The following is a 24,832-nucleotide window of genomic DNA, read 5'->3' as shown; positions in this document are numbered from 1 at the left end:
GGTGAAAAAAAAAAAAAAAAAAAAAAAACAACAATATCACAGGATTCAGGAAAGCAGAAATTGGGCGATCAAAAGTAGAGCTGCAGAGAAGAGAGTCAAATACTTTCAAAACTTTCTGTTGTTTGCTTTCTCTTTAACATTTGAGCAACAAAGGGATTCCCCTGTGCCAGGGAAAATCTTCACCGACCCCATTGCAGCAGCATTCCTGTATCCATATGCATCAGCAGGAGGTGCGCATCTGACCCATGAGAAGTTCTCAATTGCTGTCATTTGTGGAAGATTTTGCCTGGGGTGGGTTACTACTCCCTCAGGAACCAACCTGAATTTTCTTAGTCTTAAAACATTTCCACAGCTTTCCGCTTATGCAAGCCCTGTCACTTTGCCAGTGGGTTGCACATAGGCCACCAGGCAGAGCCAAGGCCTCCTTTTGTGATGTTTTCAGTGGTTTGGAGGCCAATGTGTGGGTTTGACCACAGAATGGCATCCCTGGTGCTGATGCAGGGCCACCATTCTGTGGCCAGGTTGTGCCGGACTTAAGGAGGCTCCAGCTGAGCCATCCCATTGCCTCCTGCCTCAATGGCAATGGCGATACAAGGACCAAACTCACAAGTTCCCCAAGCCCTTCCTGCGGGGTATAACCCAGGGCAGTCTTTGTTTCCTGTCCCTAGCTGTGAGGGGTGGTGGGTGGCCCAGAAAGAAGTGGCCATGCTGGGGACCAGGCCGGGTCACTTAGGGACTGTGGTCTCCTGTGTGCCCCTGTCTGGGGGTGCGCCAGCCTCCAGCACCCTTGCTGGACTGGGAATGGTGGCCAAGGGAGACTGCTGAGGATCTCAGAGCGGCAGGACCAGGCAAGGATGGTGACAGCAGAGTTGTTTCTGGCTCTGCTCACCCTGTCTCAAAAAGAGGGCAGTCTTTTCACATACACACACAAAAAAAAAAAAAAAAAAAAAGCATGCAGCCTCAGTCATCTCTTGCTTAATTGCTTAATTAGATAATTCAAATATTAGTATCACAACTATCTTGAAAATAAGTAGCCATCCTGGTTGAGTAAAGATCAGATGAGATCCCTGGTTCCTGTTGTTTAATCCTTTTACAACTCAGCCAGCTGGAGCCATATGCATCCTACACACAACCAGCTGGATGCATCACCTTGTGAGAAGTGATTCAAGAACAGGTAAAGCTGAACTACTTCAGTACTCCTTCACTTAGGCCTCAAACACATTAAGCCAAACAAATTGCAATAAGTGTGCAGGGAACTAAGCCAGAAGCCACACAGTCTGACAGCACAGTTTTACTGCTGGCTTCCTGAGTCACCTACAAGTCCCTAAGGAGCTGTCTGTCTGTGCATCCCCATCTGCAAAGCAGAGATAATACTCCACCAAACTCTGTGGAAGGGGGTCAGCTTCTAGTAACTAATCTTTTTTTTATACATTCTGCATGTTTATTGTATATATTACTTAATAACTGACACACTTTCACAGAGTAAGGTAATTTACCAAACTGTTAAGAGTTCCCTGAGCGCCGCGCAGAGGTTCGTTTTACCTCCTGAATACCCTAAAAGTCATAAAAGTGATCCTAATACCTTCAAAACTGAGAGATGTGGAGGTCTGTGATTGATTGAGCAAAATTTTTCAAAATTAGGATAGAGTATCTGAATTGATTCAAAGCAAAATTTCTCTGACTTTTTTTGTGGCATAAATAATGTTCAGAGTGCTCAAAATGTAACTTGCTCATAGGGAGTGTTTGACAATGTAAAAGGAGAACATTTCCTCCCCGAAGTTCACGTGGTGGGCTGAGTAAAGCTCTCTGGGGCTTCCCCTTCTGCAGATTTCAAGCAGGGGAAATATCACCAAATGTATCAGATCATCTGTTTTCTTCTACTCTTTCCTGTCTGCAGACTGTCTAAGGTCCTCTGAGGTTCCTCTGGAGTGGAACTCCCCTTAGATACCCCACAGAGTTCTTCTGGTCAACAAGGTAAAAACCTCAGCTTTTCTCCTTGTCATATGTTGCACTCATAAATATTTTCCTCTTCATTCCTGACTTCTCTGCTTTGAACTGTCCCTGTTAGACAAACCTGTGCTTTCTCCATGCCTCAGGTGTCCTGGTGCCATAAAGCAGGAAAAATTCATGGACTACATAAGCTCACTAATTATGCTCTTTCACAGAGTTGAGCTCTGCCTTATTTATCCTTCTCATCTTTTTCCAGACTACATTCATCTTGCTGAAAGTTCATGTGTGGTCTAAGCTCGCCATCTAGGCTCCTTAATGGAGACACCGAAAATGATTCATTTCATCTCTGTTTTACAACTTCAGAGGATAAAATTATTCACCTTTGGAGGAGTTCTTCTACCTCTTCCCTTCTCTCTCTCTCTCTGGGGGAAGTCTAAACAACAACTTTAGCCTGAATGTTATCATTTCTTTAATGAAAATTAAATGAGCTGAATTTCAATCCCACTTATCAAAAACTTCCCCCCAAATAACTGTTCTATTCTTCCACCCTCTAGTATTTTTGGAAATTGCAGAGGCTCCATGAGGAGCCTCAAAAAGAAGGAGTCACGTCATGGTATATAAAGCTTGCCAAGCAGTTGATCCACTGAGCCAAAAAAAAAAGGACTGGAAACATTGTACAGCCCTCTCTCCTGGAAAACGTTAGGGTTGCATGCTTCTGCAAAATATGGGATGCTTGGATAAAAGGAATATATTACTCCCAAGAACCTCCACTATCTCACCATTTCATGGCTCAAAAATTAAGAATTAGAAACCAAGAAAACGCTAAGTAGCACTCTCAAAAAGAACATCCAAATTATCATAATTAAAGACTCCATGTATAGGCCAAATGTCTAACACTGTAAAGAGTTTACAGTAAAGCACACACAGACATACATACATAGTTTCAGGATCCTCTGTGAGGAACTATCAGTATGAATGCTACTATTAGTAGATAATAATAATAATAGTATTTAGTATAGATATTATAGTAGATAATAGATAACCCAACCCCTTGCTGTAGGAGACTCATAGAGTATTTTACTAGATCCAGACCTCAGGAAAGAGATGCAGGTGGTCTTTCTTTACAATTTGTCTAACCAGAAGGCTATTTATTTTCTACAGAGGCTGTTGTAAATATCTCCCATGCTTAGTGATCTTTAATTTACCATCCTTAATCAGCATAAATAATTGGCATAAAAATATGAATATGAAAAAGCAGAGTATAAATATTTTGTTGTACTATTTTTTTTTTGTCATAGAAATCCATGTTGTGTTCTGTATAAACACTTATATAGAAGGTGTTTTGAAAATCTCAACTATACTCATAACTTTTATATATATATAGCCAACTACACAAGTAATCAGTCTAGTATTTTCTAAAATCTCTACTGTTGTTGTAGTTAGCAATAGCACAGTTTTCTGAAATTATAAAGTATTAAAGTGCATTATGACAAAAAGTTCATATGGGATGGGGTGATATTCCCTCTGAACTCAAGTTTTATCATATCTTTTCATTTTTTGTAACTCATGTTCTTGAAAGATGAAATTCGAATAACTTGTTGCACCTAGTATTTTAGTAAAGTGTTTGGGAAAAAAAAGTTAATACAGCCTGACAGAGGACTCTGTCACACAACACTCTTTCTTATGTCAAATGCAATACTTCTTTCAGAACAGACGGTGTTCCTGTCATAGTAATAACAAGCCCAGATTCAGGAATATTTTTCATCAGTTGTCCAGAACAAAACTGATGAAGTTATGGTATTACTTGCATTCCTACTGTTAAGTAAACGTTTAAGTGTTTGGAAAGCTGAAGCATTCTGAATTTTAATTTCTGGATATAATATATTATTAAAATTGTTTTAAGATTTAAAAAAAATAAAATAAAAATGAAGGCTTGCCTTTAAAGTTCAGTTTTAACAAATCTGTTGATTAACTTGCTAGGCATTCTTCCTTAATATGATTCTCTTTTTTAACATAGAAGCTGCCCAACCATTCAGATGTTCAACTATACCTGTGGCAGGTCTCAGAACCCATATCAAATCATTGCATCCTAGGAGCACACCTTTAAATGAGGCTGATTTTATGCATTTCTTGTATTGGCAGAGATTAAAAAATTCCCAAGAATTAATAGCAGTGAAGAGGAATTGACAGAAATTCTGCTGGAGTCCCTAAAAGCAGTCCTCAAAGAAAAAAAAATAAATATTTTTTGAAAGGCATAGCTCTGAGCAGGAAAAATCAAATCTTTTGGGATGATAATGGCACATTTTAAGAAATCCAGCATAAAAAAAATCCCATAGGAATAGTGCTAAAACCTGTAAAGTACAATAGAATTGAATAGAATAATAATAATAACTGAAAACTAACCTGAAAGATGTGTAAACTCACACTGGGGAAGAATGGTGCTCACTTTTTATTTGGGGGAACAGCAGTCCTCCAGAACAAGCCCACACATTTTCTATTGGCTGTTGACTAAACTAACAAAGGAGTGAGAACTCCGATCTTGCCTAATTATTAAAGAATATGAACACTGAATAACAGCAACCGCATGTCTCAGTGCCAAACTACAGACCTGCCTGACTACTATCTCATAAGATCAGCACCTCTCAGAGAATTGCTGGGAGAGGGGAACAGTAAAATGTTAATCATTTAGCTTTTTAGCACTCACAGAATTCTGCTCACTAATGCAAAATCGACTGAAGTCTGAAGAGTATAAAGTGGTCAGCATTACAATCATAAATTAAAATGTAAAAAAGCAATATTCACCTACTTTTATAGCAAAATGTATGTATGAAAATCCACTACTGCCACTTAAGTATTTCAGGTAATAACTGTTCAAAAAACATCTATATCAAGGGGACTCTTTCTATCTGAGGTTCAGCTCAAGGTTAAGAGATGCCAGTTTGGGTGCCTGCCTGTAGAAGTCCATGCTGTGTTAGATATCTTAAGCTTCCATTACAGTCACTGGTTATCAAGTCAGTAATCAAAGAACAATTCAGTTCCCCTTGGAGGAGCTGGTTGGTTGAATTACTCTCCATGCACTGTACTGCCCAGATCTTCACCGAGTTTAAGGGAGTTTAGACACTTAGCTTACAGGACACCTCCCTGTAGGTGTCCAAATCTCAATTCAAATCCCATTTGTTTAGAGGGCTTTAAAGCATGATATTATGGCACTTCCTGAGAAAGGCAGAGTTTCATTCTGCTCAGACTTATTTCCTCTAAGATTCAGCTTGGTCCCCATCTTGGAAGAACTACTTACATTCTGTATGCCAAGGGGGTATGCACCTGCAGTTCTTCTATCCTTCATGTACGTGACAGGATATACTATTTAATTGAGAGATCATAGGTTGTTATTTTTTATCTCAGGACCCTGTTTTATTTAGTGCAGAAGTCTAATGGTAAATGTGATAAGAGAAAAATTTTGGGTTCAGGACAAGAGGACACTGTACATCTGCTTGAGATCTCTTTCCATAGTTCTAATATGATCTACAGAATATTGCTCTGCAGTATTTATCATGTTGTTTGCTGTTGTATTCCTCAGTGATCACTAATCTCTACTTCTCCATTATCATTATTTGCTGCAAGCAATTTTTTTTCTCTTTGATACTAATTCGAAGCATCTTGAGACAGAGCTTATGTGTTCAAACTGGATACCTCAGTCCAGTCACAGCACTATCAAAAACAGGTAGGAAGGAACTTATTTGTGAAGCATTCTCAGACTACATCTAATATGCTTAGGAATCACTGACTTCAATAAAAAATGGCAGTAGTCAGATTGAAAGTAATTTAAAGAAGGATCTAGAAGTGATTTCTTATATTAAGAACTGGTTACAGTGCTCCAAGAACCGTGAAACCTGGGGACCTCCTCAATCTGGTAAGGCCGAAACCTACAATCCACAACTTCCCAGGAGATTGCCCAAACCACAAGTTTTTCATTCCATCTCTTGAAACCAGGCCACAATTCAGCCAGGAGTCCCTGGGACAGAGATCAAGTTTGACCCTGTTGACCACTGTTGACCACCATGACCACCATGAGTTAGAAGTCAGGGGCTTGGGACCCTGCTCAGGGTCTGTTTACACATCATGGATTAAAACATCAGTGGACAAAAGGTACAACTGACTTTGGTAGCAGGGACTAGATGCCACTGTTGCAACCGGTTAATAACATTTCTCTGAAGCCTGGTCCTAGCCACAGCCTCCCATCTTTTAAACGCATTTGGCTCATACACTGAAGAACTTCTCTACCCTCCACTGTGTTAGAATGATTTCACAGAGTTTTTCTAATCCCTTTTTCAAGTAAATGAACACAAAGACCTATAAATAGGTTTTAAATTACTGTCTCTATCACACGCAGTTGTGGAGGACGTGAAATCTCTTGGGAGTTTGATCTGTGTTAATTAAATCCAAAAAAAAAAAAATCTCCATAAGGTCTAAAGCATGCTTAATGAATTAACATGGAGGCCCCGTTGAGCAAAAGGCTTTTAAACTCCTGTGAAACAAATCAACTCACATTTTATTATTATCCACTTAACAAATTTAATCTGTCACTTTATATCATGTGAAACCGCAGTTTTTCATAAATGCTAATTAAAACCATTAAAAATGGAAATCTTCTTCTAAGGGGTTTATGCAAAGTGTGAATATTGATGCAAAGAGATAGGCTTATTTGTCCTTATGAATGAAAGATAGTACTTCTGTTACAACAAGCTATGCTTGTGAAAAAGAATCTTCTGGGAGTAAGCAGAGCTGCCTAAATAAATTTGAGACGTGGACGGCTTCAACAAACACCACTTAAAGGAAACTGCCAGTGCCATGGGGTACCACTGGTTTTAGGGAATGTCATCACACCTGAATCACAAAAAGCTGAAGAAAGGAAAACAAACTGAACTGAAAAATAAGTGCCTCCTGATTTAAATCCACAGAACCCATATGGATTGAAGCCAGTTTAGTGATCATCTTGACCCATAAGTTATTAATGTACAGGAATAATGTTGCTCAAAGCAAAGCAGCAGAACTGAGTCGGGTATGATGCACAGAGCATCAGAGTGAATAAACCTCCTAGCAAGCAGCAGGAAGGGATTGAATTCACATGTAGTGCATCCCTTCTGTGCCAACTGTTCTTACTCTGCCAAATTTTTTCCAAGCATGCATATGATTACTGCTACATTTTCTGCTAGCAGATCCTAAACAGGATGACAGATCAGTAGCAATAAACACGAAAAATTCACAGCTTAAAATTCTACTTGAAGTCCATGTAAGCAGCCTTTAAATCTTGCTTTCTTTACACTTTCTTCTGACCTTTGCTTTGTTTTGCGTGTACAGTCATTTTTATTTTTTTCCTAAAGCTCTTCAGACCAATTCATTTTCCAACAATTCAGCACACATCAGAAACAACACTGAAGCCTCCTAGAAATGCATTGAAAAATACAACTGCAAGGGTCATCAGGAAATCACCTCATCCATTCCCCATATCCACTACACCCATCATTCCTGATGGGTGTTCGTATAGCAAGATTCCTTCACAGACAACCTGATGTTTATCAGTGGTAGTGTGTATAAGCCCTAGCATAAACTCAAATGTTACTTTTACCTGATTATTATCATTTGTCACATCAGAAATCACTTCTGTTGACCACGTTTATATTTACTGTATATTTATATTTGTTTTCTATTTAGAAGGATATATATATATAGATAAGTATCATACTGTATATGTATTTTATAAAATATATTTATGAACTTTATAACATGAACACTCTCCTGGCTATTTACTTTTCTTAGACAAATATGTCTCACCATTAGAAATGGTAAGTGGTTTTTATATGCTATATATTGTGTTTTTAATACAATGAATTCTTTTTTTACTTTCAGCTATCCTAATTATCAGGGTCCACAGACCTCCAAACAATGCTATTCATGTATAAACTATACTTGCTGTCTAACAAGAATTTAATATAGCACATGTCACAACATGAAATTAATAAGCTAAGTTTACCAAAAAGGGATGGCACCTCTTACTGGTAAATGTGATGGCATTTTATTCAATTGAGGAAATTCAAGACAGATCTGAGTCACTCGCATTCACATGATGTTCAAGTGCCCACACACACAAAAAAATAATATACACAACTTTTTACTCCTGAGACTTTATACCTCAAATGTCTCAGACCAGTGATTTCACTTTGGTTTCACTTTTTGTCAATATAACACTCTGAAAATGAAATTTTGCAAACATGGGATCATATCCTCAGACCTGTTTCAGGAGACATTAAGTTATCTCAGCCATTCCAGCAGGGGATTTTTCTTCCATGGGGGATTCCTCACATACTTTTGAGCTAGGATATAGTCTTTATCCTTTTTCCTAAAGCTTAACTCAGTGGGAATGAGAAAAGCAAAAATCAAAAGACGATGATAAAGGTAAGTATCTACAAATACACAAATAGCTTCCAATGAATAGGCCAGCATCGAGACACTGAGAAACTGACAAAAAGCCACCTTTGCCATCTCTCTCTAATTCTGTGCCAAAAACAGGTGACAAAATTGAAGAGACAGAAAAGAATCATAGCAGTAAAACAGATGTATTTAGGAGGGGAGAAAAATGAGTCATTTCTGAAAAGTCAGTAGTTGAGTTCTCTCTTATTTTCAGTAGGACTGTTCAGAGGAAAAAAAACTGTAAATCAGCATATGTAAGGGTAGCAGCAGAAATAAATATGGTAAGAAGGAAAAAAAAAAAGTTCAGATACTCAAGCTGGAGACAATAATAGGGCATTTCCAAGCTTAAAAAAAAAAAAAAAAAGCCAATGGTAGTATTTAGGCAAGAACAAGATACTGATTTCTAAAATGGCAGAATGATGTGAAAGTGATAGACTGAAAAAAAACCCACAAGTTAGCACAAATATAGCCATTGTCCTTAAGCTCTAGTGCTAAAACAAAACTGTCATGGATGATTTCTCAATTGCTATCAAGAGCAAAGACAGTGATGTCTGACCAGTAAATAGTTCTTCTATTTGAGTTAGAGCATCCACAGCACTGAAGAAGCACCACTGATTTCTGCGTTTCGTTCAATCACGGACTCATAGCATCATTTAGAAGAACCCAGGTTAAAAGGGATCTCGAAAGATCAACAGGTCCCTTCCATGGGAAAAGGGAGCCTAGATGAGATTATCTATCTAGCACCCCGTTTGATTGCATCTTGAAAACCTCCGGTGATGAGGAGGCACATGCACAACACTCGGGACCTAGTGAATAGCCTCTGAGAATTTTGAGAATGATCCCAAAACACATAAAAGTATACATAACAATAATAAAATTGTATTCTGTCAGAAAAGAGAATGACATGCAAAAGACAGGTTAAATGCTTTCCATAAGCAAATTATTTATACCTATATCTATGCAAACTGAGTATAAAATGAAACCAAAATAAAATAACATTAAAGTCTGCTTCATGTTAGATAAACCCATCTTGTGTAAATGGACAAAGTTTATCGCATTACTAGTTTATCATGTAAGTCAGGCAGCAGCTTTGCATTCAATAAACACTTTTCGCTCTAGATATTGCTACTCGTTATGTCTTTCACCTTTCTATCTTGTCCTTTTATTACGTTATCACCCAACAGCCTTAGTCATTAAGAATCTGACATCTTATCCTTTTACATATGATCAGATAAGCAGAGAAAACTGAGAAACTTTATGTGTTAGACAATGGTAGTTAGATGAAAAAGGGTCACAAAGATCCTGACACTATTGTGAGTCATTTGGACATGACACAGGGATAATCTTACGGAAAAAGATACTGACAAAATTTGTGGCCAAGATATCAGAAATTAGTCCAGCGTAAAGGAAAGAAAAAAAAATCATTTTGGAATTTAAATATATTAAATTATGAGAACTTCTTAAAGATATGGCAAATTTTATTTTTAAATCAGATTTTTAGCATCCCGTCCTACCATAATGTCTTCTCCTACCAAGAGAAGAGCTTCTTCAGATAAATGCGCAGCCCTCCTTCCTTCTTAGACCAGGAAGAGAAACCTCCTGATCATTGAGGATAAGTAGAGAAGACAAAATGAGGATTCGTGATACTTCCCACCCAAGGCTGCTTCAAAAGTCAGAGGGAGCTAGGCATCCTGCATTGTATTCATATGTGGATATGTATGTGTATACTGTGCACATATATATTGCCTGCACAATTCAGGCATACGATCTATGCCGCAAATGGGGTGGCACTGGACTCAGCACACACACAATGTGCACACATGCAGAAGAAATGCACACAGCACCTTCTCAGCGCTCATCGCACCTCCGAAGCCACGGCACACACATTTAGAGCTGTCTGCTCCACGGAAAGGCCAAAAAGCCCTGGGCTGCAACACAGACTTGTCCTTTATAGAGGCAAAGTCCTCACTCCTACGTTCCAGACTCCTTTCCAGAGAAAGAGCTGGCAGAGAAGCATAATTGCACTTTAAGATCAACTGAAAAAGGGCATGCATGATCTCCTTCATTTAAGCATCACATGTTGTGCAATATGTTGAAAGAATATACATCCCCCTTTTTTATATCTAAAAATACATAGTGACATTTGAAAGGAGGAAGCGAGTTCCAAATATAGATGTGGGAGATTTCAGCATTGTCATCCTGTGCTGCTAAAAGCTTTGATAAAATCACTGAACACCCATTGTTCCATATACACAGAGCCATTACCAGCAACTGAACACTTACAGGACACTGCATATTTTCCATCCATTCGGGGCATGATTTTGATTACTTTACTCATGCTTAATAGTGCTTTACTTCTGGAGTAACTCCTCTTATGTCAGTGGTAGCAACCATGCAATGCAAATAAACATATTCTAATACTGGACTTTTTTTAATTGTTTCATTGCAAATATAAATTATAAGCAAATATAAACTTATCCTTTCATTTTTGTGGGTTTATTTTGGAAGAAATTTTCTTTCAAGGTAAATGGACCAAAACAAGCTGATATATTTTTAGCAAAGTAAAATAATAAAATGGTTCCTTTAAATGTTAGTTCTGTCATGAAAAGATAATGATCTACAGATGACTTTAAAAGCTAAGACTTTTTTATTAATTATGATTATTAATTGAACAAGATGTCTCAAGTGCTTTGGAAAATATTAGGAAAGTGACTGCTATTAGGAAAGAAAAAATATCTTGGAGTTATGAGAGTAATTTTAGCATTCTGTAATAAATTGCACACCACACCTATTTTTACACGACATTCAGTTCTATAGACACTTTAGGGGAAGTAGCACATGCATAGGCTCCTTGCCTCCATCAAATTTGCAGCATCTGAATGCCAGTAAAACATCCAGTCTTTATTTTCTATTTTTTATGGTTTTAAATATAGATTGACCAAAGAAGGGATGGAAAAATCAGGACATGGTTACCTCTTCAGTGTCAGATATTTTAAAGAACATACTGTCATATTTTTCTTTCTCTCTCTTTCACGTAGCTCCCTTTTTCTTGGCTTGAGAAACCTCTGACAGCCTGTCAGAGAGGAGACTGCTTTCATACTGCCTTGCACCTGGGACAGCTATTCCAATTAGAAACTGAAGTTCTGGATTTGTCACTGTGCCATCCTAAAACTTCTGACCAAAGTCAGCAGCAATGACGTAACTTTATGTTCAATGCCATTATACCTACATCTTGCAACTGAGACGTGAAAAGTCAGGGTGCAAGAGTCTATTTAAGGTTATACCACATTCTACATCTCTGAAAATTCCACACCAGATTTGCTGCTCTGTATTGCATTAAAAATAAATAAATAAATAAATGCAATTCAGATCATTAAGCTGTTTTCACTGCCACACATTGAGTTTTACATGGCTGGAAATCTTTCCACCAGAAAAGCTCAGCTGGAGAAGCGTGGCCCCGTGGAGGGCACCAGAGCCTGAGCAGGACCAAGTCATCAGCTGCGATCCAGCTGCAGGACGGACTGAACAGCAGGGCAGGGAAAACCACAGCTCCCTCCTTGTCACTCTCCCCTTTGCCCTCTCCCAGTACCTCCAGTGCTGCACAGCTGGAGCAGAGATGAAAAGCTGACTCACACCAGGGCATCAGCCAGCACCAACAACGAATGGTTGCTGCACTTACACATACTGCTCTAACAGTGATTTTAGCAGCATACATCAAAGAATATGATTCAGCCAAAAAAAAAAAAAAAAAAACTCTGTCTAAGCATCTCAGCCCTGACCTTGTGAAATACTGCAATAGCCACTCAATAAAGGCAGTGCACCCAGTATATCACATGCAAAATTTTACACTATAATAATGAATTTCACGGCATCTTCATAAAACAAAGAAACACTCTGGTTATTAGTGTTACTCTCCCCTTAACATACTACTTTTCTCATCCCAATAACCTTTAAATTATGATACAAAGTATTTCATGGCAATTAAATGTATTTTCCTCTTTGTCCAAAAAAATGATTCTCAACCTGTTCAGAACATCCCTGGGCACCACTGTAACACAAACGTATAATTAAAAATATCTTAGTTCTCACAGCTTGCTGCAGTGAAGTTAGGCTTCTACTTTTTTTTTTCTTTTTTTTTAAATGGGTTAATACATTACAACCAGTAAAGCATATGCTTTCTTGTTTCTATTTCCTGAAGAAATATTCTCAAAAACGTTACCTTCAGTAATGCTGCAGGCACATGGTTTGCTGTGTGTATTTTCTGTATTGGCTTTTCAGACACAGAGCATGTTCTCCTTCAGTTCTATATGAGTGACTGTGTCTCCCTTTAGACAAGGTCATGCTATATAAACCAAAGTCGCTTCCTCTTTTTTGCAGAAAGCTCATTCCCCATTTATTAAACAGAAATCTTCATCTATGACTAATGTAGAAGCATAACTATTTTGACTACTGTCAGCCTCTCAGAGAAATTTCAGGATATTATTTAAAAATAAAAACAATAGGTGTTTCTAAACTGCTATTCCTCTAACACAATTTTAGTAAAGAGGCCCTGAAAAATGGCAGTGTCCAATACTTCATATGGTAAAAACTAAAATACCTACTTAGTCTAATGAATAGCAATACTACTCAATACCAAAAGCTAAACAAAAAAGTAAAACTGATTACTATTTTCTTGAAATGCTGACTACATTTAGGAAAAAAATAATATGTATAAATATTTTAATATTATCTTAATTTATGTGCATGATTTATATCCTTATTCATTCCAAGTGTTCCAGTAAATCAGCACACAGTTTGTGTTAAATTTTACAGACCATAATATTTTATAGATTTTTTCTGTACAATTGTGAGTATACTTAATCAGGGTTGTGATGGTTGGATGCAGACAATAACATGTGGCTTTTCATTGTTAACACTTCAAATACAAAACATATTCCCTGGTCTGAAAATGACTCTGAATCCAACTTTACTTTAATTTAATTTGCTGTTGCAATGTATTTTCTTTTATGTTTTGTCTGAGTTAGGTGTTATTCTGACAGACTCAGCTTTAAGGAAATGAACTCTGTATGTCAAATCTCATTTCTTCATTAATATTACACTTAATGTACAAGAAAATGGCATCTCTGAGTGGAAAAAGTATTGTTCACTTCATAGAGATTTACAAAACATTTTTCTGAGTTTGAGGCAGTCTTTTCCTAAGTTATTATGCATATGGTTCTGTCTTGGGCACGTTCTCTTTTTCCATGTGAAATGTTTTTCCAGACAAAAGTTTCAGGATTTTTTTTGCATTTATTTAGAATTTTAAGATGCACTTCAACTTATTTAAGACACAGTCAACTATGAATATTTCAGAAGCGCATACGAGCCTCAGATTTAGTTTGATCAAGGCTAATTTGTGCCTATGAGATACGTCTGGCACATTAGAAAATTTCTGGATACATTATGAAAGAACCTATTATTTGAAGGGAATTCAGGGAATGTAGGAATATGACTTTTGGGTCATAAAGAACACTACTGCATGCTCACAAGAAGTGACATCTGTCCATGAAATCCTCTGCTCAAGTGCTCCTACTCTTCCCTAAATAGGGATCAACAAGTTTTGACATGCCCTTACTAGCAACTTGTGAACCCAAAGGCCACGAGCACGTAACTACAAAGATTAATGAGTCTTTCCTCACATTTGATTTCCGAATTCTTTACTATAACCAGTTTGTCTGTTAATTCTGAGTTTTGCCTGTAACATGCAACAAGCCAATGTGCACACTGATAGTTTGCAAAGTTTCCGTACTGCTGTCAGGACAAAACTGCAGCCCTGCCACCGGCCATTGAGGACGAGTCTGGGTACCCCCAAGCGTGTGTGAACCACCTGGGTTCCTCCCACCTCTGCTGAGGCCACATTCCATCTTAACATTAGACATAACAAAATCTGATCGAAGGCGAGTTACCAACCCTCAGGATGTCATTTTAGTTGATTTCCACCCACGCTACCCTTCTCTGTACTCCCACGGTTTCATTATATTGCCTCACCTGAAATTCCCGGACTAGATACCGGGCTCCCCACCCACGCACACAAATGCTGCACCTCAGTATGCCCTTCTGCTTGCAGTCTCTTCTGAAGGAACTCAAAGGAAAAGATGCAGAAAAAGTCTCCCTTTTCCATAGTTGAACTTCTTACTCCAAAGTAAGTCGTCATATCACACAAAGTATTATGGGAAGCTGAAGAGTAGGATGTCACTTTTAATAGTGCTTTATCTCTTCTCTCTGTAATAAATGTAACTCTTCTTTGTGTCCAATCCTTCATTCAGCATCAAAAGCAAAATCTCCTAAACTTTTAGACGTGAACACAACTCTTTAGCCTGTAATATTACATAGCATGATGTAACAGGGGTTTGTAGCGCAACCTTTAAGAGCCAAAGCCTCTGATCACTTTGTCTTACTCTAGAACAATTTGTCTCAACAATCGAACTGAAGTAGGAAAAAGGAAATATTACTGGCATTTTACTATCTACTTAGTTATAGGAAGTATTTCTATGCTTCCCTACTCTACTTACTGGCTACTTCCTCTTTGTTCAATATGACTAATTTACAAACTGATAACAACCTAGTTCTTGTTAGAAACTCCCAGGAGGTGCTGTTGCGGCAGATGTTGGAGTTTAACTGCTGAGTCATTGTGTCATCTGATCATACCAAAAATGAGTTCTGAATTTACAGATTTATGTCAAAATTAAATGAAAAATCGCAAAAGCTGGTAGTAAAGTTCTTTGCCTTGATTTTGCAGATAGCAATTGTAAAGCAGAATTAGGGAAAGTTACTGCAGACCTCCTCCAATGGAGTGTCTGAGCTTCCTACCCGTCACTCAGTGGGTATGCTTGTCACCATCACCCTCAAAGAATCCTTACACTAGACAATACCATTTCTTAAAAAGAAAAACAACTTTATACATATAGCCTCAACTGACAAGTACTCAATGTAGAGAACCACCATAGGCCGTGCAATGTTTTTTGACACTGATTTCATTAGAGCTCTAGAGAGAGAGAGATTAGTTTAATTTTAAAAGCTAAACCAAATGCATGACAATAACAGCAAATAGGAGGACGGAAATAAATAAAAATAAAATAAAATAAATAAAATAAAATAAAATAAAATAAATAAAATAAAATAAAATAAAATAAAATAAAATAAAATAAAATAAAATAAAATAAAATAAAATAAAATAAAATAAAATAAAATAAATAAATAAAATAAAATAAAATAAAATAAAATAAAATAAAATAAATAATTTGTATTATTATATAAAGCAAGGAGATGACCAAGGTATTGATGGCCTCTGCATCTCCCAAAATATCAGTAAGAACACTGAAACTCAATACAGTTACTGCAGGTTGGGTACTACCGCAGGCCTTGTCCTCAGGAAGGAGATATGCAGAGAGGAACCTAGCAGAGGCACCGACCCACCACATCCTATTGCTTCCCCAGCTAAAGAGAGGCAGTGATATAACCTGCAAGAGCTGGGCATTGCCAGAGGTACCTAGCAGTCCACATTGACTTTGTGCTTGCCTTATGTGGACTAGTCCCATTCTTTCCCTCGAACATGAGAATGTAATTTCAGCAATGAAATTAGGTATTGGCCCAGTATTAGTATTAGCGTATTAGTATAGGCCCAGTATAGGTACCTTTGTCTCATATGTGTTTCTTACCAAAAAGGATGGCTATGTACCACTCCCCAGGATCTCCCTTGACTGCCTGTTATCTGAATACACAAATTATCCAAGCCTAGGAGAAGAAGGAACCAAACTATAAGGGAAGAATTAGTCATTTTGTACTCAGGCAATTCTATTTTTGTTCATGTATTAACCAGGAAATGTTTTATGACAAAGGATAAATTATGTCACAAACAAAAAGTTATTTTTTCTTTGTGGTAAATAACTACAGCTCATGCTAGAACAGGAACCATACTTATTCCTTTAAAGAAGAAGAGACTGTCGGAGTGAGAGCTATTCAGAAACATACATGTTGTCCAATTCTGGCTTGCAATTGTATTCTTCAGGCTTAACGTATGACAAAGATATTTTTTAATTCCCCCAAAATACTGATTCCTGCAATTCACACAATTGATGTATAAGTGCATATAAACCATCTACCCACTGGACCTTCATTAAATTGAGTTTCCAAGTAAAGACATGAAAGAAAAGCATTGAAAGAAAGAGTGTGAGAAGAAATAATACATTTCTAACTCTAGAGTGAGTTCCACAATCCTTTCAACTCTCTGTGTGTATTTAATGCAGGCCTGACTCCGGGAGAATTTGGTAACTTTGCCTGTGACAACCACCACCACTGCTCCCTACCACCACTGTTCTCAAGGGGCACAAGCGGCCGTGACGAAGAAGACAGTAAAAATGCTGAGCTCCCTCCTCACTGCAAGCAAAATCCAGCTTGGAGTTCTGTGGTCAGCGGGGAGCAAATGCAGACAGTAACACATTAGGGACTGGAAGATATTTTAGGACAAATCAGGGCTGCAGTTCGCATTCGTCCAAGCAAGCACCATCAGCATCCATCTCTAACCCACATTCAGCCACTAGAGGGAACACGTACATGCTGGAATTATTAACATAGGAAAATCAAATGTCTGCCTCTTCTTAATTGGTTATATTCCTTTTAGAATTCTTTTGTCAAAACTAGCAACAACATAATGTTTCTGAGATGTGTGCTATTGTCATTGAAAGAGAGGAAGTAGAACATTAAGGTTTAAATGAAAGTTACAGATTGGAAATTAATGATCACCTGCAGTTCAACATTTGAAACCCACTTCTCCCTATTTTCTTTCAGATCTGCAGAAAAATCTGTCAGTATCATAAAGCTGTTTGCAAGTAAATCTGAGAACTTTCCAATGAAAATAATCTAACAAAAATGCTGTCTCACTAAAGGATCCTTTTTTGCAGAAATGAAAAAGGCATTTAAATTCAGTAAGTTCCCAATTTCAACTTCCGTGGAATTTCTGGGCAGAGGAAAAGTGTGAAATGCAATAAAGGAGAAGCAGTTCTGCATTCCTTTCCAGCTTTCTTGTATTGCAGTTGAGAGACACGTCTAAGAAGCTCTTGGACAAAACAATCTATTCTTCAGAAGCTGTTTCAGTTTGCAGAAGCAATTATGCATGCTGATAGAAGCAGGGTTACTTTCCCTGTCCTTATGAGGTGAATATACTACCTAGAGAGACATTTACTATTATAAAATCTCTTTGAAAAACTTCTAAAGTTTCTGGTTTTATTCTACAACAGCACAGGACTTTTTAAGGTAAGAAACTTCTGCATAACATAAAATCTTTGCCCCATTCAGGTCCACTCTTTCTCAGAGCTGTCCCAAACAATACCATGTAATGTTTCTTGTTACTCAGAAAAATTCTATTGGGAAAAATACTTCAAAAACCCATAAGGTGGCAGCAAACTCCTTTTTAAGCAGGAGTTGAGACCTGGTAACTTAGGGTCCTCTGTATTGTACAAAATTGTTGTTTTTCATGTGCTTCAGCACCTTTCCTCCATCATCCAATTAACATGAAAAGTTTTTATGCAGCAGTAGCATAGGAATTTGTCTAATTTAAAACACATTAGCTTTCACCAGAAACATCAGATGCTTTGATAAAAACCAAATGTCATTTAGATCCTCAAGAAGAAAAAAAAATACTCTCACAATGAAAAGAGAAAATGTGCCACGCTATGAACTGAGTGGTAACTTCATTACAGATCAGCTGATTTCACTGCTCTGGCTATTGCACAAGCAAAACTAACAACACGGCTTATGCAGCAGTTCAATGTCATAAAATCTCTTTCTCCAAGTTTTAATGTTACTGAGCCCTGTACCATTTTAATACTCTGTATCACTAGAAAGCATATATTTGCAAGCTGCATGAAAAATATTTTACTTTTCATAGTCATGTTTATTGCTAAGAAATTTCTCCACCTGAGGACTAGAGAGGTTCACAGTCAAAAAAGGAAAATCTGTAATGTGTATGAAATATTCTCATTGCTTCTACAACTCTAGGGCTGCAATATATTACCTGTGGTGATAAGTCTGTAACAGTCTGATCTACAAGCCCTGTGCTCTTTTTTGAATCTGCTTCATGCCGGAAACAAGTTACTTAATGCGCAGGTTTTCCCTGATATTTAATCTTTCTGCACCAAAAACATGTCCAAGCAGAATAAGTGGTACCATACATTTCTCAAGGATTGCAAAACACAGTTATGTCTAGCATACTGACAAGGCTACTTTGCATGTGTATTCTTAATCTCTGGCACACGTATAGTTAGCCTGATAGTTTTACAAAGTATTTGATTCACTGAATCTATATTGCACAAATAATCCTATGAATTCAGGACATACCATAGCTTCTGAATCTGTAGAAAAGCTAGCCTATGGGACCCACTGTACATAAGCCACGCTAACAAAAACGAACAAACATAAAAATCACAGTTAAATGTAGGTAGCAGTCATTTTGTTCATAACACACACAAGCCTAAGCACATTACTGGAGTCTGTATTTAGCAGCTCTTGCTGACTCTCTCAGCTCGTTTCTTCAGTTTTCAAATAAAGATGATTTTTATGCCTGCTACACTGGCAATCTCAGCCTGGAATTTTGCAAAGCAAAAGCTTTTTAGCTTGTAAAACATAACAAGAAGGAAGATGCACATTTCTGAGATGTCAGAGTCGTCGCTGGGCCTATCATCAAACTATGAGAATGAGCGACTTGGGAAGGTCTGTGATGGGAAGGCAGTTGGTGGAACTAGATCACACTGCCTTATACCCTGCAGGAATAACAGCTACACGTTTATTTAACAAATGTCACATTTTCCTTGCCTGTGAAGGAGTGGGGATGGATGAATTTGTTGTTTCCTGACTTTCCCACAGGTGTTTCCTATTTCTAGGCCTCTCAGTTCAATTATTACACAGTTCAGAAGGCACAATTTTCCCTATTTCTGCTTCCACGATCACCAAATGTTGCGTTTTCTCAGCTGAGACAAAAGAGGTCAGTGTGCACTATGCTGATATATAAATTCCCAGTGTCAGGATATTCCTCTGTCCTTCAAGTATAACATTCATTTTCTCTGTTTCATGTATTACTGTGAGCCATCTGTTTTTATGCTCTCCTGATTCCATAAAATCTTATATTACTTTGTCATGATTAATGCACCAATATTAATGACTATACATTACTTTAAATCAAGAGAAGGAAAAAGAGAAAGAATAAAACAAGTCTCACATCTGCTCATTAAATTAATATGATATCAACTGTGAGCTAAACTTGTCAGCAAATTGAGTGCTTTAGCTGAGAAGATTTATCAGCAGAGCTTTTACTTGGAAGAATTGTGACCTTTAGTTAGCGCCATACTTTCTTCTTTGGACTTCGTTCAAGAGCTAAACTAACTTTAACTCTTGAGGCAAAGCAAAGTAAGTAGCAAAATGTTTTCTCTGTGTAACATTCTTCAGGCGTTGGAAGACATTCCTGCTCTAACACAGGCATATTTGGGGAATGTTTTAATGAAACCATAAAAAAGACAGTGGTCTAATTCTGAAATGTTTTACATGGTGAATACAAAAATATTTATACAGTGAATAAAATCAAGGCATGGGAAGACATCTTCATTCAGCATTTACAATACATATTTGAATCAATGACAGAAATAAATTCTCTGGTGTCATACGGTTATTAGGATAAACAGACCTTGAAAGCAGCCTAATTAACCCACTGGGGTTACTCAGGCTTAGGCCTGAAGATATATGGCACTAGCGTGAGAGCTGTAAATCCAAACTGCTCCCTAATGTCAGTGCAGCTGGCTTGTAACCCTTGGTACGTGTACCTCTCTGCTGGAGGGACCGCAGTTTTCACAGGCATTCGGTGCCCTCAGAGCTCAGCACAGCTCTCAAGATTGCCATCTTGGGCAATGGAAAACGTGGGCCATTCATACTGCTGTTTCTTCTATCAGCACTTCCCTCATACCTCTCCCTTTTATGACAGAGGTGGTAAAATGCTGCAAGTGGGAGCCAGAAGACATGGGGCAGCCTCCTGCCAACACCAGACTGAAGTGGGAGGGGAAGCTCAAAGGGCAGCACTTCACTGAAAACAGGTCTGCAGCTTTCAAAAGGAAGAAAAAGGCTAGGAGTGAGAGGAGCTGTAAATTGCTGCCTTTCAACACTTTGACTGACCAGCTGGGAAGCCTTGGAGACCAAGGATCAACTGTAAATGACTAACTGATGCACGTTATGTTGTTATTTGTTATTTGTTTGGTTTTCTGCTTCAAATAATAATAATAAAATTTAATATTACTCCACTATTTTGTAAAAGTCAAATGCAGTATATTCCCTTAGTATAAAGGAAAAAAAAAAAAAAAAAGTAGTAGTATTGCGATCACTACCTGGCTCAAGCATTGAATAAAACTTGCTGTGGGAAAAGGGTTAAGCAAGACCAAGTCAGGCAAGAGGTGAAAAAATCAGTCATCAGTGCAAGAAGAAACCTGCAGGATGAACTCACTTGTATTATGCCCACATCCAGATAAATCAAAATCCTACTGACTCCATATTCAGATTATTTTGATGTCTTATGAGTAATTTGTTTGAACTATTTTGTTGGGTTTCTACCTTCAGAGGAGCTTTTAATGTTACTCTCTTCTGAGTTGCTGCAAATAATCTTGCTTTTAATGAAAAGCTATTAAGAAAATTGCATGCCTAACAATATCTGAGATGGACAAACTAAACAACATTTCTTGGAACCTTATTTCATGGTTACCCCCAATTAAAATGTTCATCTGTGCAGTCTTCCTGCCACCTTTGTTTGGCTATAATGTTGATCAGAGGGTCTTCCAAGCTCAGCTATTCTGTGATTCTGTGTAAGTGAGGTGAACTACACTGGCCTCAAGGCTGCAAATGCTCACCATAGCTAGGGGTGATGTGAAAAGAAAGGGTGTGATTAACTAGACATCAAAGATAAAAAGAAATTGTTGTCTCTAAATGATGAATCACGTCATCCTAAGACTGGTGTCTAAGTAAGCCACATGAATCACCCTCTAGTAGTATCTATTTCTTTCCATAGACTATAATGCAAGGTTGGAGTGAATAGCTCTGACTCATACATTTAACTCCCACACATCTAAAATTCAATGAGGAAAAGCTCTTCCTTATTAAAGAAAGACAATAGTATCTGTCTTCAGAGGGAATACAAGAATTTGCAGGCTATCCTACAATCTGCTTTCATACATTAGTGCTAATGACTGTTGGACAGAATTCTACTGAGCAATGACCTGTGGTAAAAGGGGGTACTACTGTTGTACCACATGCATCTTCTGCTGGTAGCTCTTTTTCTCCTCGGTAGCTGGGGTTTAATCCTTTATTTGTTTATTCCAGTTTGGGGTTTATTCTGGTTTTTATTCTTCCTGAATTGAAACTGCTGCTTCTTGTAGCTTCTAGGGGCATCCGCAGATAATAGCATCTGGCTGATTGAGGTTTTTTTAGGCTGTATCTTGATTAAAAATCATCTGCATCCTTACTCATTAGTTTCCTACTGATTAGGGAACAATCTGTTGTTCATCCACTGTGGAGACAGATTTAGCTGGTAAATGTGAATGCAGCAGAGCTTGGTAGTTAGTAGGGCAGCTTGTTTGGGTAGGGTTTTAAAAACTGCTCCAGGTGATGTGGGACGGTGCAGCAACAAGTGTGGTGTGCCATGGGGTGCAGTCTCTCATACCAGCTGAAGAAAGACCCCTCACACATAAGAGACTTCAACCCTAATGGCAGGCTGGAGGGAATATATTGTGGCCAGGGGACAAGATGCAGGGATTCTCTGGACAGGGGTTATTGGTGGCTTCATCTGTGGGAGCTGTGTTCTTGAGGCTGCCAAAGGGGTTGTAGGGTGAGGTAATTCACTGCACACCATCATGGCAGAGAAAGAGGATAATGGCAGGGTCTTCCCAGACACCTTACAGAGGGAAGAGCCTGAGCCACACAATGAAGGAAAGAAGCATGGCATAAGGCTATGCTTGAAACAACAGCAGGTGGGAGAGTGAGGAGTGAGAACCAGCCCTGCAGCCCCCAAGGTCAGTGCAGCAGGAGGGCAGGAGGTGCTCCAGGCACGCAGCACAAGTTCCCCTGCGGCCTATGGAGAGGCCCCTGGGGGAGCAGGCTGTCCCCCTGCAGCCCATGGGTCCCACACGGAGCAGATCTCCACGCTGCAGCCTGTGGAGGAGCCCCTGGTGGAGCAGGCCCTGGGCCGGAGCTGCAGCCCGTGGAGAGGAGCCCATGCAGGAGCAGGGGGTCTGGGGGGAGCTGCTGCCCGTGGGGGACCCGTGCTGGAGCAGTTTGCTCCTGGGGGATGGACCCCGTGGTACGGAGCCGTGTGGGAGCAGTTCTTGAAGAGCTGCTGCCTGTGGGCAGCCCCCACAGGCTCAGTTCGGGAAGGACGGCATCCCGTGGGAGGGACCCCACGGGGAGCAGGGGCAGAGAGGGACCGTGAGGGAGTGGAGGAGACAAAATGTTAGGGCCTGATCGCAGCCCCCATTCCCGTTTCCCCTGCACCACTCGGGGGTGGGGAAGGTAGAAGAGGGTGGATGGGGGAAGATGTTTTTAGTCTTGGTAGTGTGTTTTTTTGTTTTTGTTTTTTGGTTTTGGTTTTCTTTTGTTTCTCATTGCTCTAGCTTGTTAGTAATAGGTAATAAATTTCATTAATCTCCCTACTCTGAGCCTGTTTTGCCCTTGATGACAACTGTTGAGTGATCTCCCTGTCCTTATCTCAACCCTTAAGCCGTTCTCGTCATATTTTCTCCCCCTTTCCCTTGGACAAGGAGGAGTGAGAGAGTGGCTGTGGTGGAGCTCAGCTGCCCAGCTGAGTAAAACCACCACAATGAGCACTAAGAAGAAATGGTTGATGATAACGGCTGCAGATTCCCATATGTAAGGGATGGAGCTGCTGCCATGGGAGTTTTTCAGCTTACTGTGGACCTGATTGAGGACTTTTCAGAGAGACTGTTGAGGATCATGATGACCTCAGACTATTATTTCTCAGTAACCATCCATACAGGCACCAATGGAGACCTGGAGCAAATCAAGGGGGCCTACAGAGGTCAAGAGACAAAGGTGGAGGACATGGGAATCCTACGGGAATTTTCCTCAGTCCTAGAAGTGAATGGGAAAGGCCTGGTTGGAGTGAGCATCCTCTGAGTTACCAGCTGGCTGCAGGACTGATGGCACAAGCAGTACTTTGATTTTTCTAACCATGTTGTAAATTCCATTTTCCCTGGTAGGGGATCAAGTCAGGTGAAGATACAGGTCACAGCCACTATTCGTTAGAGCACCTTTCATTAATCAAGCTGTTTGATGACTATTCATACAGTACATTTCCCTCACACAGTTCACTCAGACACACCTACACAATTGCCATTTAGAGCAACAGTTAAAAGGCCATCCCCAGATGTTTACTCAGAAGCAGTGGTTCAGATTGATGCATGTAAGTGTTGAAAATAGTCCCTCCAGTGTCCTTTGTGTCACTATATATGTAAGCCTGTAGTATTCATCTGTCTGCAGCAGCCACCACTTCTTTTTGGATGTGGACTGAGTTACACAGCCCTCTGTTGATACTAATGCATACTGGTAACCATGTATAGATTCAGCAAACTTTTCATGTCCTGAATTTATCAGCTCTTGTGGATTCAACAGGACCAATAGTCTGTGAAGCTCCTGGAAGATCTTCGCGTGCTACTTCCCAGAATGTACTTTTCCTCTCTTCAGCCTACTGTTTTCTAGTTATTATTTCTCCATCCACTCCCAAAGATATTTGTAGAGTCCATCCAAACAAACTCATATAGAAAGGGCTCTTATGACAACCATGGTCCTCTGTTTCAGGAATGAGGACTGCTGGTAAGAGATGGGATCCATTTGGAAAAGGCAGCTGGCTTGGGAATGCACCTCAGTGAGATGATGGCAAGAGCCTGCAATTAAGTGAGGAAACAGAGGTTTGTATTTGTTAGCACATGGGACTGTGGGAACAAGAAACCCCACAGGAAGAATTAAAGACATCAAAAGAGTTCCCATGTGTAGGCAGTTTCACAGAGCTTGGAAGGAGTGAAAGCTCCACATGCAGATGCAGAACCATGACACCAGTGGAACAACTGGTCAGTGGTAGGACGACTTGAATGATGGGACCTCACTGATGTATGGATACACGCTCTGACAAAAGACGGGCAGAGGAATACGGGGTGGGAGGGTGAAGGTGTGAGGACACGAGTTGCCCTTTATGTGAAGGAGAAGTTTTGAATGTGTGGAGCTCTGTTCTGAACAGGTGGCAGACTGGGTGAGGGCTTGTGGATCAGGGTCAGAGAAGAGACCACTGTGGGTGACACTACATTGAAAGTCTCTCAATCATACCCTCTGACTGGGG

General features: G+C 39.2%; 1 protein-coding gene across 2 annotated transcripts in view; it reads right to left on the bottom strand.

Moving 5' to 3' along the window:
• The window catches only part of TFEC (transcription factor EC), a 150,157-nt gene extending 137,272 nt beyond the window's left edge, over positions 1 to 12,885 (bottom strand). Inside the window, exon 1 of one of the 2 annotated variants that reach the window (XM_066991409.1) lies at positions 12,638 to 12,885. The gene's annotated coding sequence lies outside the window, so the exon portion shown is untranslated. The remainder of the gene's footprint in view (positions 1 to 12,637) is intronic. The other variant, XM_066991419.1, reaches the window with a different exon arrangement.
• Positions 12,886 to 24,832: the final 11,947 nt, after the last annotated feature.

This window comes from Anser cygnoides, chromosome 1 (assembly GCF_040182565.1).
Source record: "Anser cygnoides isolate HZ-2024a breed goose chromosome 1, Taihu_goose_T2T_genome, whole genome shotgun sequence".
Lineage (NCBI taxonomy): Eukaryota > Metazoa > Chordata > Aves > Anseriformes > Anatidae > Anser > Anser cygnoides.
Note: the sequence above shows the minus strand (reverse complement) of the source record. Positions and strands in the feature narration are given on the sequence as shown.